The sequence below is a fragment of the Catharus ustulatus genome, chromosome 7 (assembly GCF_009819885.2).
Source record: "Catharus ustulatus isolate bCatUst1 chromosome 7, bCatUst1.pri.v2, whole genome shotgun sequence".
Taxonomy (NCBI): Eukaryota; Metazoa; Chordata; class Aves; order Passeriformes; family Turdidae; genus Catharus; species Catharus ustulatus.
The window spans coordinates 10,852,000-10,868,109 of NC_046227.1; the positions used below are offsets into that span (position 1 = coordinate 10,852,000).

The 16,110-nt window shown below is 39.2% G+C and overlaps 1 protein-coding gene across 1 annotated transcript in view; it reads right to left on the reverse strand.

Moving 5' to 3' along the window:
• SATB2 (SATB homeobox 2) overlaps positions 1-16,110 on the reverse strand; it is a 128,428-nt gene that overhangs the window by 74,044 nt on the left and 38,274 nt on the right. The gene's annotated exons all lie outside the window — the stretch shown is intronic.

Here is a 16,110-nt window from a genome sequence, read left to right on the forward strand (position 1 = left end):
ACAAAAAACAATGACTAATCTGAGGAATAACTTCCAGGAAGACACCAAACAAAGAAAGCCACAGTGCCATCTTACATGACAGCAAAGCAGTTCAGCCTTGTTCTGCACTATTGCCACTACGCTTTTATTCCCTCCTTCATTGCGTTCCCATTGCCCCACTGCTCTGCTCACTTAACTTTCCTCAGCTCAGCCCTACAAGACACCAGTGTTCCCTTCAAACTGATGCCTTCTGAGGTTTCTTTATATACTGTTTGATCTTTGAAAAGACATCCATAAACTCAACTGCCAGAAAAAAAGCAATACACTAATACATGAGAAGACTACTTCTTCTGAGATAACAGGAACGCCAAGAACTCCTCTTGGCTATCTGGAAGGATGTTGTGATGCCAAGAAACTTCAATCGTCTCCTCCTCACTTTCTACTCCCAGCTCTTTACCAGCTCTGGACCTAGCTGAACAGTAGTAAATGACAAAAACCCCTTATCCTGATCTCCCAAAAATTATCATCAAAAAAACACCACATAGAAACAGTGAAACAAAGTTTCTCACAGAGACAATAACATCACACCAGGAGCCCATGAAGTACCTGCTACAGAGTCTTTTTCTCCATTCCTACACAGATTGAAGAGGAAATCATTTTAGTTCAACTCCTTTTCTGTAGCACATATATCTTTGCATTTACCACTGATGTACTGCTTTGCAAGGCATTCTGTCACCAAATACTGAAAGAAGCTGGAAGTGACCTAGTTCATCCTCAGTGGCACAATTCACTGTAACATACTGGTACAGACAGGCTAATACTTCAAGAGCAGATTAGAAAGCTTTTGGCAATGAATGATATTGTCCAAACGAAACAAAAAGTTAGTAAGTGTTGCTTGGTATCCAATGCTTGAAAATGGGACATAAACAGAACAAAAACATTTCAATGATGCACTGTTTCAGTATTAAAATTTAACAATCTGGTGCTGAATATGCTGCAGTATAAATAGTGCCTGGACTCAGATCCAGTAGAGTAACACACAGCACTCATTCACAGCACCGTATGTCTCCAGTGCTGGCTCCTTGAGTCATATTCCACTTGCCAAGAAAAGCTGTTTTTCTTAAGGGGATAGTTTACTTAATGTTATCTCTGGTGACAACAAGAAATGCATACAGTACAGTATATATTAGTCATGAAATGAGCATCAAGGGTCCACTGAGTAAAATACATGCTGGAAAAACACAATTTAGCTGCTGACTTCCTTCACCTCCTCCTGTTATATAACAATTTAAAGCAAAATCACCTCAAAATCCAGAAATCTATACTGGCTTCACAGAACACTTGGCTTCCTATGTTTAACCTCGCCAAGTTTTCATGTAATTGAAAAAATAAGCATCATATGTGCCCCATAAGTCACATCTAAATTGGTAATATTTTACAAGAGGCTTTATTTTTCATTCAATTAAGGAAAGCATTTAGAGAGTACACCATCTGCAACTGCTCGGGCCTGGCAAATGCTGGCAAAGGACAAAGAGATGGTCGGGAAGCACTGGAGTTACTAAAGGTGTCTCCAGACTAAAAGGGTTTAAAAAAAAACAAAACGGTGCAGCCAGAATGCACCATGGTAAATACTATGCAAATTGTTTTACAGGAATGTCTGCTACTACTGGAAGTTAGGGAGATTTTTTTTATTTTTTTTTATAATACTCCACTACAACTGGAGAGGAAATTGTTTTGGCTGGATTTAAACAAACACAGGTGTTACCATAATGCTCAGTGCCTCTGCACGTTAACACCTGCTGAGAGTCCTTTACTCTGTGTTACAGCACTGCTGATGCACGCTATTTTTTCAGCCGGTGTGATATGACGTGTGAAATATTTTTTTCCAGAGCACATTAAGCTGGTCCAAATGATAGCCAGAAGCCATGGTTTCCATTCAGCTCCTCAGCAGACTTCACAGGTGCTTATTTCATGGCACTAACACTGTACTTAGGGCAACTCTTGGGCTATGTTTGTGAAGATGATGCCAGCTTGATGAGCAAATGTGCTCTCTGCACACTAAGTCATCTCTGAATGACCACTCAGTAAAAACTGAGCGGACCAAAACTTTCCCCGTAAAAAGGTCCCTTCTTATCCAGACTGGGTGTTTCTAGCATAACAGCAACCCCAAGATGGAAACAGCCTGGTAGCAAGGGGTCACTTCCACATAGACATTTTTTACTGTTCTTCTCACTGACTTCAAATGGTACAGCTAAGGCCTTTAAAGAAATCACTTTAACCAGCCTGGCTGAGCTTTTACCCTATTACAACTGACACCTGGGACAGGGGACAGGAATGAGCAAAGGTCACTGTGTTATTAATGAATAATAACGCAGTAATACTGCTCTGGGAGTATCAATTCTCTGTCAGCTCCAGACCTTCTCAAAATTATGTGTGGATAATGCAGAGCAGATTAGAACACTCAGGAAATCCAAAAAACATGTCTCCCTTGAGGTCCTAAATCCCTCCTGTTAACAAATCTGGTTCTCTTTCTTGTATCTATTGGGCCTTTTTTCCTATCTAAGTTTTTTGAAGGAAAAGCTAACAGATTTTAATGCTTGCATACACTCAAGAAATGGCCATACGCTGGAACAGCTCTCAACTCACCAAGAAACAACTGAATGCAGCCCAGGCCAGTTAGGTAATTGAAGACAATAAAGACATCAGTTTTCTCAAAAGATTATTTTTTTCAAAACCTATTTTAGAAGAGATTCTCTACACTGGTTGTTGGTTCTTGACTAGTAAGTCCTATAGTCAGGTCTTTTATTAACTTTAAACCTCAGCTTCATCAAAATGCAGACATGGAAAAAAGACAGAGTAACTTGGTGTAAAATGTGTGTAACTCCCTTTACCCACAGGAAGGGCAGAATACACCAGTGGCAAACTTCTGTGAGCTTGAGTGTCAGGTTTGTACAGAACAATCACTGCAATTTACTGTTGTTGCTCCACTTAGGCCAATGATGTGCTACCCTGCCAGCATGTTTCCAATTGACTCCCATTCAAAAAGCAGATCCTTTGGAGAAGAAAGCAATAACTACACGAGGGAGAGCAGAACACTATACTGAACAGAAGCCTTGCCCTGTTATATCACTGCTGACCTATTCTATATTCAGCAGAAATCATCACATGATCCTCACGAGCTTTATTCTATCACCTGAAAAAATGATGCACCTAAAGCCCTGGGATTATTCCTAGGATATCACCCTACTGAGATGTGAACTAAATGGATGCAAGGCTGGGGCTAAAGCAGACTTCCAGAATAACTACTTTGATCAGGAGCATAAAATGACAAAATGCAGAAAGTTGCTTTCTAGGAAAAAAACCACAGCTAAGTTGGCAAACCCTTTTCATTATCATGTAGTTCACACTGTCCCATAAAAATTATTTATCTGTATGGGTAGAAACTCATTTGTCATTGCTAATGGAAAGAACAGCCACACAGTACACTTGTTCTAAGAATGTCACATTTGGGGTTTAGAACATACATATCCTAGTCTAGCTATGACACTTCTCAGTCCTGAAGGGAATGGGTCCTGCATCTCCCACTCACCTGCACAGGTAACTTTTAATCTGGATAGCCCCATAACAATTACTGGAGCACCACAGGTACTCTCCAATACATCACTGCTGTATTATCAAACTCTTGAAATGAATGACATTTGGAAATTTTCCAAATTTCTATTTGTGGCTAAACAGAAAAAACAGAACCAGAACATGCTTCACCCTGTTACTGGCTCCTTTCAAATAACCCCCTGCTCCCACCATGGCTATACTCCAAATCTCACCTTTCACAAATTACAAGCATATCTGAATTACATCTTAAATATATACTCATAGTATTCATGCAAATGTAAATGCAGAATTAATGTAATTTGTTTTAAATGCTAATCTGTCAGGGTTAAAAGTTAGTCAGGTGTCCTAGAATTTGTTTCTTTGAATCCCAGGGATCCCAGGGTCACAGCCTGAGAGTTGTGGACTGCAAACACAAGGTTGGTTGAAGAACATGACCAACATTTGCTGCTGCCTCGTGAATTCACTCAAGTAGTTTTGATCAAACATTGTGTTTTTAAACAGCAGCTCTTACCAAAACAACAGACACTCAGGAGAAACCGCAAGTTAGCATTAACACTCAAACACTTCTGAATTCTTTTACAACTCCAAGTGAAAGACCTCAAAGAGACCCCCAATAAAAGCTCCACTTTTGAGACACCAAGCCATTTCTCTATCAGCCACTATTGCAGGACTTCCCTCCAAGATGGGTAGGCTCTTGTGATAGTGACTGTTTATCCCCTTCAAAGGCATCTTGTCCCTATGCTTTAGCATGCAATTTTCCTTTGTTGAGCTGTGTTGTTACAGAAATTGAAACCTGCCTGTCCCATGTAATAAGTACAAGAATTATTTATTCATAAATCAGTTTAGAGAAAATCACTACCCTGCAGTACATAACAACTCAGCCTGTGTTTCTTACCTCTACAATGGCTGTAGTATATTATCACACTGTAACAACATAAAGCCATAATTTGTAGTTATTACTGTTAATCCAACAAAGTGAACAACTTTTAAAGCAGAAAGGATGAAAAATGCAATGGGAAAAATTACAAGAAAATAAACTGATTATATTACTTTTTGTATTGTATTATTGAGCCGTCTTTTCTAGCTTTTTGGAAAATCTAGTAAAGTATTATACTGCTTTTGCACATTGTTATAAGGGTGGCTATATTATTCTATTGAATTTCAATCAATGACACATTGGGGTAATAGGTGAAAATAATCAGCAGAATCCTCCCCCCATGCTTCTAAAGCATCTTCCACCAGAGCGTCCCAATGCACTTTAAAAACATTAATTAATTGAACTCTGCAACATCCTACATGTGAGGCAGACTGTATTCTGCCAATTGACAGATCAGTGATGTAGTGATTGAAAGCACACAATGAACATAATCCTATGCTTACGCCAATACAAAAGAATCCCCCTCCTTCCTCGTTTCAGTCCATAATAAATAATTCAGTGAGAGAGCAGGAATAAACTATGTGATTACACTGTGATGTACACATCCACAAATCAACAGGAACACCCACAATCCCTGAATGACAAATGCTCCACCCCAGCTCATGAGACTTGTGCAACTTCAGGGCTCTGCACAAAAGGGTGACCTTCATCCAAGGGGAAGGCACAGCCGAGCCACATGAAGCTCTGGCAGCTCAAAGCCCCTTGAGCTACTGCTGCTGGAAGTCTTTGCTCTTGCTGTTTAAAAATGCTCTCATAAACCCTGCATACCAGCGATGGTTTAGAGCACAAAACAACATACGTATGACATAGTTAGTTTAAACACTTTCTGGCTTGCACATCTGTATCCATACACAGACTTCAGTGTAGCCTGTGCATTTACATGATTACATATGATATTTATAGGATTATGCATAAAAAAATTTATAGAATCATGGGGGTAACTATCAATAGAAGGACTGTTAGTGTTACAAGGTTTAATGTCAAACTTCAGAGTACTTTCATAGATGAAAATCACTTTGATACATGAAGCTTGGTTTTGCGTTTTTGATTTTTTGAATGCTAGCATTGCCCCTTCCTTTCCTCCAGCATGACTGTACTGAAGCATTTGACTTAAATAACATACACTAAACACTTTAATGGCTTGTAATTCTACATATCGGGTTTACATTTTACAGTAAAAAGATTGTGCCTCGTGTAATAGATGCTGCTTCACATTTGGGAAACGTTATGTGAGGACCCTGACTTTTATTAGATTAATTTAATATAGGCACTAAGTTACGAGACTAAATTAATAAAGATCTTCTTAAAAAAAAAAAAAAAAAGAAAAACAAGGGGGGAAGAGAGAGAGCGAACAGAATGAACCCACAAATTAAATAAAATTTTCTGGAGCTTGTTATTTTGGAAGTCTTTATTTAATTTTCCAACCTCTATTCAGTTTGAAAAAACAGTCAATAATTGGTAAGGAAACAGGAAAAAAAAAATTAATGTTATTTACTTCAGGGGATTATTTTTAAAACTGTTATATGATAGAACAGAAATACCACAAATAAATAGAAGGGCAAGGAAGTAAAGGAAGTACTATTAAAAAAAACAAAACAATGGGCCATTCACTTAAGTTTCCAGAGTGGATTCAGTGATCCTTGTGGGTCCCTTCCAACTTAGAATATTCTGTGATTCTGAAGTATTTTTTACATTTCCTATATTACTTAAAAAGTTACCACCTCCACTGAGGAAAACCACATTCGGTCCTGCATAATCTCTCTCCTCTCATTTTTGGGATAAGTGTGCACTTGCCTGGGACAGCAGGAGCACAGGTTGTGCCTCCTGCCACAGAGCAGTGCCTGTTGAATGCCCTTGAAATCCAGAGTGTCACAACTCAGCTTATTCCCTGATCAAAGAGCTTCTTTAGTTGCTGCCATCAGTAGAGGTTTGCTTTGCCATCTTAAAACTGCAGCTGTTCCTCTTGCTTTGGACATCAACTGTCTCTCCTCAATCCCAGGGTCCCTGGCAAAATGTGCTACTTCTCTGCCATCCCAGCATGCCACCAGGACCTGGCTCTAATTTAGGGCTTCCCAAAGAGCCAACATAAGCAGATACAGCTAGATGGGATCTGAAACATGCTTCCAGCTCAGCCTCACAGACTGAGAACTGGGACTTTAGTGTAGTTGCCTAAGTTGCTAAGAAACATGAATGCAAGTGTGCTCAACAGTGGTGCTTTTCTCCACTGCACATGTTCCTCAATAGCCATAAACAATGCCTGGATCATCTTGCCACGAAGTTTGGACCGTGTGACCATATTGCCACCTCACCACCTACAAAGGGCTGCACATGAGTAAAACGACCAGCGCTTTACACAATCATTTGCTGTCCAACCTTTGTCAACTTTCTGCTAGCGCATGGCCACCAACACAACCTGCCTCACAACATGCTCAGCACAAACAGGGTACACGGGCAGACAGCCTTTGGTCCCTACCTTCCAGAAGCCTTTCTAGAATTTTGTATGATGTTTCCCAATGGAGAAGAAGAGAGGTAGAAGACATTTTCCCTCTTTGGGAAAAGCCCTGCATCTGTTTTTAAAAAGATGCCAGTGCCCCAAACTCCTTCAACAGACCTGGCTTCAATGCTTACCTATAAGCTTCACTGGAAAGTCAGTACTGAGCAGAAGAAACAGCACAATAGCATGGCATTGCAGCTGAATACACGAAACACGTTTTAAAGGTTATAAAAGAGCATTGCTAACAGGACATTGTAGAGAATAATAAGCTTAGAATTAAGCCTACAGACATTGTTTGGCCTTGTATGAATCTGCAAATCCTGCCCACTCACAGTAACAGCTACAGAGAGCACAGAAAGTCTGGCTCAGACTGCAAACATACAGTAGCCAACTATCTTTGTGTTGAGTCAACTACAAGCAGATTTGAAAATTCAGGGGTCTCAAGTCCAAAGAAAAATAAGTACATACAGCATGTTGTGCTGCACAAACAAACTCCTAAACTAATGCAGTTTCATATTCTGGCCTATGTAGTTTAACAGCTTAATCTCTTTAGTGTAAGATTTGGGTCTTGGAGTTTTCCTTAACTTTATAAAGACTAGCAGGATGTTTTTTTCACTAAATTACTACTTTTGGTTTGCCTTCCGTCTTTTCTTTCCTCCCACAAGACATTCAGTTATTGACTTCCATGAGAAAAAAACAACATGAACAACTGCAAAACTAGTAGGAGGGCATCTAACTATCAGGATAGAAGAGCAAGTATTGCTGAGGAAACAGAGGGATTGAGGTCTTTACTGATAATCTCAAATGACTGTTTCCACTAATTCAACATGAATGCAATAAGTGAAGCTACAGTTGCTGTAATTTTTGCCATTCAACCCTGAAGCCCTCTGGTAGCTGCCTTACTGTAAGAGTATATCCAGATCCATACAGGATCAGAAAACATCCACAAGCTTGATCCCAGTATCTCTAATGACATTCAGTTAAGAAATGAAGAAGTTAACAAGGGAGGTAACACATGCATTTTAGCATTTTTATATTAAAAATTTTTATGCAATCAGAAGTATCCATGAAAATCTGCATGCACATGTACATTTAAGGACAGGTAACAGACCTAAGACTGTTTGTTGATACTTATGCTCAGGTCTCACTCATATCACAAACAGGTAAAAGGTAAGGGACTAAATCTCACCCTTCCTTTACAAACTGATTGACTAGAGAGAGACAGAATAGTATCTTTAAGGTTGCAATATTTATTTTCAAAATACATTTTAATAACCCTAGTTCTTAATTTGGGTGGCATTGCAAATTCAGATTAATTTGAATAAATTAAGTAAGAAATTTTCCTTTACTGACACTTATTGCAGTTGTAATTTGATCTCAAGTTCCCCATCTCTCTCTTTTATCCCAGGAAGAGCAAAAAAATTCTGCATTTCTGACAAGTCTAAATAAAGCTTTGCTGGTTACTGAACTATGCTACATTTCCTATCAACAGAAAACAAAAGCGGGAAAAAAAAAGACTAGTTCACCACTAGAGGAGATGACTCAGAGCAAGCAGGAACTGTTACCAGACTTAGAAAAAACAGCTTTCCCTTGTACCGTTGATGAGCCCACATTAACGCTGAGATGAACCTAGATTTGTTTTCTTAGCCCACATCTTCCTAGAACTGAATCTATTTTCTTACAAAGCCACCAGATCCTTTTTGGATCCTGTTAGCATTTTAACTTCACGTTAGTCATTTTGTGAAGGAGAAACCAAAAAATAGAAAGACAGAAATAACTATTTTTTTAATTTAAATGATAAATTTCTGTGCATATGGCAAAGACTGGAAAGAGTTATTCACATTTTGGATCTGGAAGTTTGCAGCACACACACATCATGGAAATGCTCAGAACTGGAAATGCTCAGAAGCATTTCCAGTTCCCCACTTCTTTAGTAGCAGCTAAGATTGTCACGTAATCACAGCATATAGAAATTGTGGAGCTGCTATGAAGAGAAGTAACTCTATCCCAGCCAAAACCAGCGTGAGTGTTTAATGGACAGACACTCCAAGCCTCAACAGCCTCAGGAACTGTGAACACCCTTGTGAAATGGTGGAGAGCTCTAGTACCTCCTCTCACCTTCTTTCTCTTTCCTAAACTCTATGTCATGTTCAAATTGAAGAGATAAAAAATGCAGCATGGTGATTTATCAAGAGAAAAGGAAGGAAAGACTGTCATTTCTAATCATCTCCCAAAGCCCCAGGTGCCTTGGGCCCACGTATGCACAGCTTCTGTGTGTGAAAGCAGAAAAGGAATCTGGAATCCCATTCCCAGTTCTGGGGAATATGATTAGAGAAAGATACAGTGGGATGATGCCTTATTCAGAACACGGCATCAACACTGCAAAATCCCTGCAATCTACCAGAGACACCATTTCACCATAAGGCACAACCTATACTGTTGCCAGCATTCTCCTCTGTACCACAAGTACAGAGCACCTGACTGGGGATTTCAACTAATAATATTGTACTAAAGGAGAAAACAAGATATAAATAACTACTTTGCAAAGTCTTATGTAGGAAAATGAAGACTCTGCACACATGTTCTCAAAGAATAGGGCGAACAGCCCTCTTATAATTCAGATATATTCTCTTCTCCTTACTGGCACGGGGAACCAGAGCAGACCTCATCACTGAGGCAGCACTACTAGCCCAATACACCAAGGCAGCTTTGGGAAGTTTATCATTTTCACAATCTGATTGATTTCAAAGGTCACCCTGGAGGAAAAGCCTCAATCTGGTTCCTGCCGACACAGTCGTTTCCCACAGCCAGTATCTATTCTCTGCTCTTGGCACTCACTCAGGTGGTGGGACGTGGGTTGCACTGTGGGTATCTGCATCTTAATGAAAGTCTATTTTACTCCCCCAAAGCCTATTGTTCATTTGGAGGCATGAAGCATTACTGGTTGTTTCATATTGGAGGTCTTAAGACAGGTATACACATCAAAGAAATAAAGACTTTCTGAAAACTCTGTTCTGAAAAACAAAAATCTGAGAGGCCTAAAATACTATATAATTCAGACTTAAAACTATTTGGAATTTCTTCTAACCTGAAAAAAAAAAAATCCTCCTTTAGTCATTTGACATCTGAGTTCATGGTGGACAAATATCCAGTCAGGGGAACCTATCAGCACTATAACAGCTCTCACTCTCCCCAGGTGACAACCCTGGTTTACAGTTTATCACAGATTTACTCATTTGAAAAGCACATGCAGTAGGGTCCCAATCAGTGTGACCAGTCGTCATTGTAGCGTACATGGAAAAGATCAAAGCCACACCATTAAAATTGCAATCTAGGAGAATAAAACTAAATATTAAACAAAACTGATAAACTAGAGATGAATCTATAGGATTTTGTGAGAAATAGCTTAATCTACATAAACTGTTCTAGACTAAACATGTTGCACTGATGAAATTCAAGAGGTTGTTCAGTCAAGCCATGCTGAAAATTAAGTTCTACTCAATCTTCATAATCAGGAATAATTTTATTGCTGGAGGCCCAAAACAGTGGTCTCTTTATACCTCCTTTACTCACTTCTCAGGTGAAATGTTTTTCATCACATGTTGAAAGAAGTGAACTGAAGATACAGAGGATCCTCACATGGAGATGACAAAGAACACTATTAATTTAGAAAAAGTAAGAGAAGAATTTGAAATTTAAATACTCTGTGTTAAGGCTAAGCTAACAAGTATTCGGGTATGTAGTGTACAAAAGGCTTCATATTCCATTAACTGTGGTGAGCTATGCCCTACATATGCTCCATATGCCCTACATAAACAAAAGGAATGTCATACCTGAAGCATCTTTTGAGTAATTTTTATCTTGAAAGAAAATATTAGCCAATGTAATTCAGTATCACAACCAAAACTTCTGAGTAATCTTGGCAGAACTGCAAAATTATGTTATTATGGCTGAGGAGTTTTCTGCCAGTAGAGGAAAGGGAATTTGCAGTGCTGTGTCTCACAAAAGACAGGAGGGCTTGACAGGTTGATGGGCAAGAACAATGCACACTCTCCTTCACCCTCAGTGAGACAGCAGAACCCTCCACCAACAACTGCCCCTGGCCAGAAAATGGTCTCAACCTTGTTACCAGCCTTTTAGGCCCTTCTTGTGTACAAAGAAAACCAATTTTGAGCTTGCAAATCAATGAATAGGTTTTCTTTCCTGCTAAAACAGAGCTCAGATATGTCATGGTGAATAAGATGCTTTCAAGCCTATCTGAGAATCCCTCATGGCAAGCAGCTCTGCTGGTCAGTGCCTGCTCACCCATCCGCCCAGGACCACATCACTGTCACCTTCCTCCTCCCGCCCACGCCTCGCTGCTCCCGACTCTGAATGACGGCCAGCACCTCCCAGCTCTACAGGAATAAATCTCCAGACCACAAACCTCTAATATCCCTTCCTCCTCCTACCCCCAAGGCTAAGAGTTTAGCTTGAGTCACGACTTTTCTTTCCATCTTCTTCTCATGCACTTTATTCAAATTTATAAACAGAGGAAGAGATCACTAGAGGTGCCCTAAGAGGGACAAACAAGGGCTGCCTGCTCCACAAGAGCCATGCCCAAGGGCGCTCACCCAGCCCATACAGAGCAGGGTAGCCCAGCAAACAGCCAGGTGCTGTCCCAGGGCAGCCCAGCAAACAGGACAGCCAGGTGCTGTCCCAGGGCAGGGAAGCTGCCTGGTGGATGGCAGGCGTGGCGATGGCTGCCAGTCAATTCACACCTCAGCATTAGCCTTCCTCACTGTGCCCATATGGGCTGCACAGCCAACTGGCCAGCTGCACACACCCCTCTCGCTGCAGCCAAGGAGAGAACAATACTGCAGTTTTCCACTAAAATGACCCACTTTATTGCCACAACAAATCTTTTTTTGATATATTCTCTTCTGGATCTGCTTTCATGTATGCATTATTAGATATTCAATAGATTAACTATTTCTAACTATCAGGTGTGATATCTTTTAAGTGAATGCAAATATTATGTGCAGAGCCACAGTAAAGGGAGAGAACAGAGCAGCCAGTTTAAATCCCACTTCCCTCACTGATTTTCACAATAAAAGTAGTAAAGTATTTGTAGGGAGCAGATACAATATAACACAAAGTAAATTAAAAGGAAAAAATAAAAAACTTATTTTAGGGGCTAACACTTTTCCCCCTTCCTGCACATAAAGATATGTGTTACTGTGTTAACTCTGGATTACACATTCGATGTGTATGTATGTAAATTTAGACACAAGTACACAGCTTGTTGTTAAAACTCAGAAATAAAGTACATAAGAAGTGGAAAAAAAAAATATCGAAAAGCAAACAGCTATTTCTCCCAGAAACGCTAGAAAATTCTTTGCATTTCATCTTGGGAGACTACTTGGACATGCGTAGTTGTTCTCTGGCAATATTTATATGAGAAGTTTTCAAGCTATATGAAGTTGGTAAAGTCATTATTCCTATTGCACAAAATTATCTTCAATCCTTTTGTTTGCCAAACCAGCACCAAAAGATGACATTATTTCAGAATATTCCCTGTGTAATGCAGAGCAGCAGATTGTGGAAGTAACAGATATTTTGCTTTGGTGGATAAAAATCAGGGGAGAAAAAGAGAGAGAATCAGTTCATAAAACCACAACTTGCGTAACTGGTTTGCTTAAATGAAAAACAAATCAACTGATCATTTCCTGGCAGATGAAGCATGACATTAAAACAGAATTTAAGAATTTTATTCTTTAATTATTTAGCTGTATTCTTACTCTCATTCTATTCCTTTTTTATTTAAAAACTGTTTTTTAAAGGTGATAAATTTTCAAGGAGAAACTCTGTCCCAAACTACAAAAAGTTTGAAAAGGAAAACATCAAATAATCTCGAAACAACATATTTTTAAAACTAACATCCATGCCTCCTCTGCTGTTTAACTTTCTCTCTTGGCAAAACTATTCTAAGAATTTTAGAAAATACTACTAATATATTTGTTTAATCCCCTAGTGGCAGCCCTCCACAGACAGTTTTTAGGTGGATTTGTTAATAAATTGTTAATACTTTGTTAATAAGCAGTGGCACAGCCTTAGCGGGGGAGTTTCCCAGGTGAGAGCTGAGCACTCATGGATCCAAGTTCATCACTCACCACATTGCTAATGAGACAAGTGCAGCCCAACACGAGGTTAATTGTCAGAAGCAATAATCTAAATTAAACTGGCCAACATTCAAGTAAAAGGTACCATTTAAAATATCCTTTTCCAATGAAAGCAATCTCAGGAGTTTATTTGCCTACTCAATATAGAATTCCAGGTTTTAAAAAAACCCTTCTTCTTCCCCTCTAAGGAACCAAAGTAATTATTTTTAATACAGTGACATATGTTAGACAAAAGTATTAAGGAGGGGGCTTCATTCCACTCCAAGTCTCAATGGAATTTTCCCTTATGTGATCACACATCTGAGCTCAGATTTTACCCTAACCAATGAAGATTTTTTTGTTAAACATTTGCTATTAGCTGATGAGAAATCTTTTCACAAATAATCCAAAAACATGGAAGATTTAGTGTGATGTTCCCAGCGCTGAGAAATACAATTAAAACAACATGGGGAATTAAAAAAAAAGAAAGTGAGAGTTCACAAAAACATTTGAGAAACAGCTCAAGTCAACTCCAAGCTCACTTGGTTTTGGCTGGGACTCCAGGCTCACAACAGCTTCAGCCTGCCAAAATAAATACAGCCACCCGTTTGCTCCTGATGCTTCTGCCCAGGGAGGGACCTGCTCCTCTGCTTTCCCCTGCTATGATAATGACATGTCTGCTAGGATTTAACCGGGGTTCATATCCCTGACGCCTTTGAAACAAATATTATTCTGATAATTGTGAGGAAAAAAAGGACTTAAGTGCCACCTCGGACTGACATAACAACCACTACCTTACAGATAATTAGCATGTGCTGTAATTAAAGTAATGCACATCATTTAGGCAAAAAGTTTAAAAATACCTTGGGGGAAAGTAGTTGGGGATATAACTCCACACAGGGAATCTGTTTAATTGTGGTTCTAACCATACAGGAAAAATATGTCATTTTAGATAAATATTATTCATTTACAATGCAGAGTTAGTATAAAAAAGCATCTAATAAACATTAATGTCATAGTTGTAGCTACAATGTTTTAAGCATATGTTTACCTGTAAGGAGTGACTACAACATGTATGAGAAAGTAGTTTTCAATTAACCTTTTTTGTCTTTTTAAAATTTTTTAGTTCTTTGTCATTTTTAAGAAAAGCTGGTAAGTGGATACAAAACTCCTTTTCAAAGCACTCAGTCATCTATACCTAATCTCTGCACTAGAGACCATCAGAATATCCAGGTTTTCAGAACTCCATAATTTTAACCTTGAACATGAGATCATTTTAAGGTGGGTAATGCACTGAAAACTGCATCAGCTCTCAACTGAACAACAATAAATGCAACAAGAAAGAAAAATGCCTCACAAAATACTAGAAAAGACAGTGGAGTCAAGTAAGCAACATTAAAAAAAAATTGGCTCAACTTTTAATATTGCACAAGTGCCTTTCTTTTTCTAACACAAAGTTGAACTCTTGAATCACTACAGATGCCTTAGTCTAAGAGGTAGCTGGCAAACACAATGGCATGAAAAGCATCTTGCATTAGACACAGCCAGTTCCAGATTAAGATGCTGACATGAACTAGTTAGAAACATTTTTACATTTCTCTTTTTAAAAATTCCCATTTGGGAAGCTGTTGGTCCCTCTTCCAAACTTATAAAATTCAATCCACAACACAGAAGCTTTGTCACATTCCATTCCTTGGATGCACTGGCCAGTCTACTGCCTACTCAGGAACCCAAGGGGAACATACAAAATGACACCCTCAGTGTACTAAAATGAACTCTGTAAGTTTGACAGAAGCTCGTATTTACACCTGTTAACCAGCACAACCACCTGCAGCAAGCTGTACTAGCAGGACAGCTAATGACAACTTTTTGAAGACAAATGGGCAGTGGCAATACTGAGAAGATTCTAGAGTTGCTGAACTTTGATGTAGGTACTAATCCTAGGCTACTGCCAGGGCTCTTCCTGCCTGATTCTTAAGTGCATACAAAAGCAAATAACAGATGGTCAATTCATAAGACTGGCAATATTGGCATAATCAACAGAGCCACCGGCCTGCGCTGCATCCAGCCAAGCAGAGGCTGACTGATCAACTGAGATCAGCTGAGCAGAGAGCAGAGAGAGAGGCTTGGAGAACACCTACAGAAACACCTACACCTACCTTCACTCACCAGGGCATCCTGAGTAAGGCTCTTCATGGTCCAAGGTAACGCATTTACAAAAAATATTTTTCATTTCTTTTCCTATATAGTGGCTTGTTCTCTTTCTCCTTTTAAATCTGACTTTCTTGTTTCAGGTGTGGGGAAATGAGTGTTTTAATCTTCATTTCTTCCCAAATGTTATCAAAGGACAATAACACAGTCCCACTTAAAAATGTAAGGAAATACTTTAGTGAATAACTGTTATAGATGTAAGGAGACAAAACTGTTTTGTTTTCAGCATTTAAAGAAAAAAAAAGTTCAATCAGCTTTTCTAACTGCACAAAAAAGACACTAGGCAGCATCCATTTCATTAGTTCTGTTTCTGAAGCTTATTCTTAATTGTTTCATTGCTGATTTGAAGAAGAACACAACTGCAATGAGGTTGGACCTGTAAAATACTCAGGAGACAGGGTGTTGAATAAGACAGGCAACATAAAACAGCCTTGTTTCTTTCCTTTTTCTCTCAAATGAAGTAATGTACTATAAAAGTCTCCTTCTTGCCTGACTTTGCACCTCTAGCAACCAAGCAGTACAAGGCACATCAGACAGCTGTAGGACTTCTATCTGGAAGAAACGCAACATTTCCTGCCCAAATCTAAAGACAATGATCCCAATCCAGCAAACTGTCCAGCAGCTATGCAGGCCAGATCAGTGAGGTTATAGTTAGCTATTTCTGTCAGTTTAAGGCCCAAACTGCAAATGCTTTTTCAGTCTTCTTAAAGATTTAACAACTCAAGCACGCTGGATGA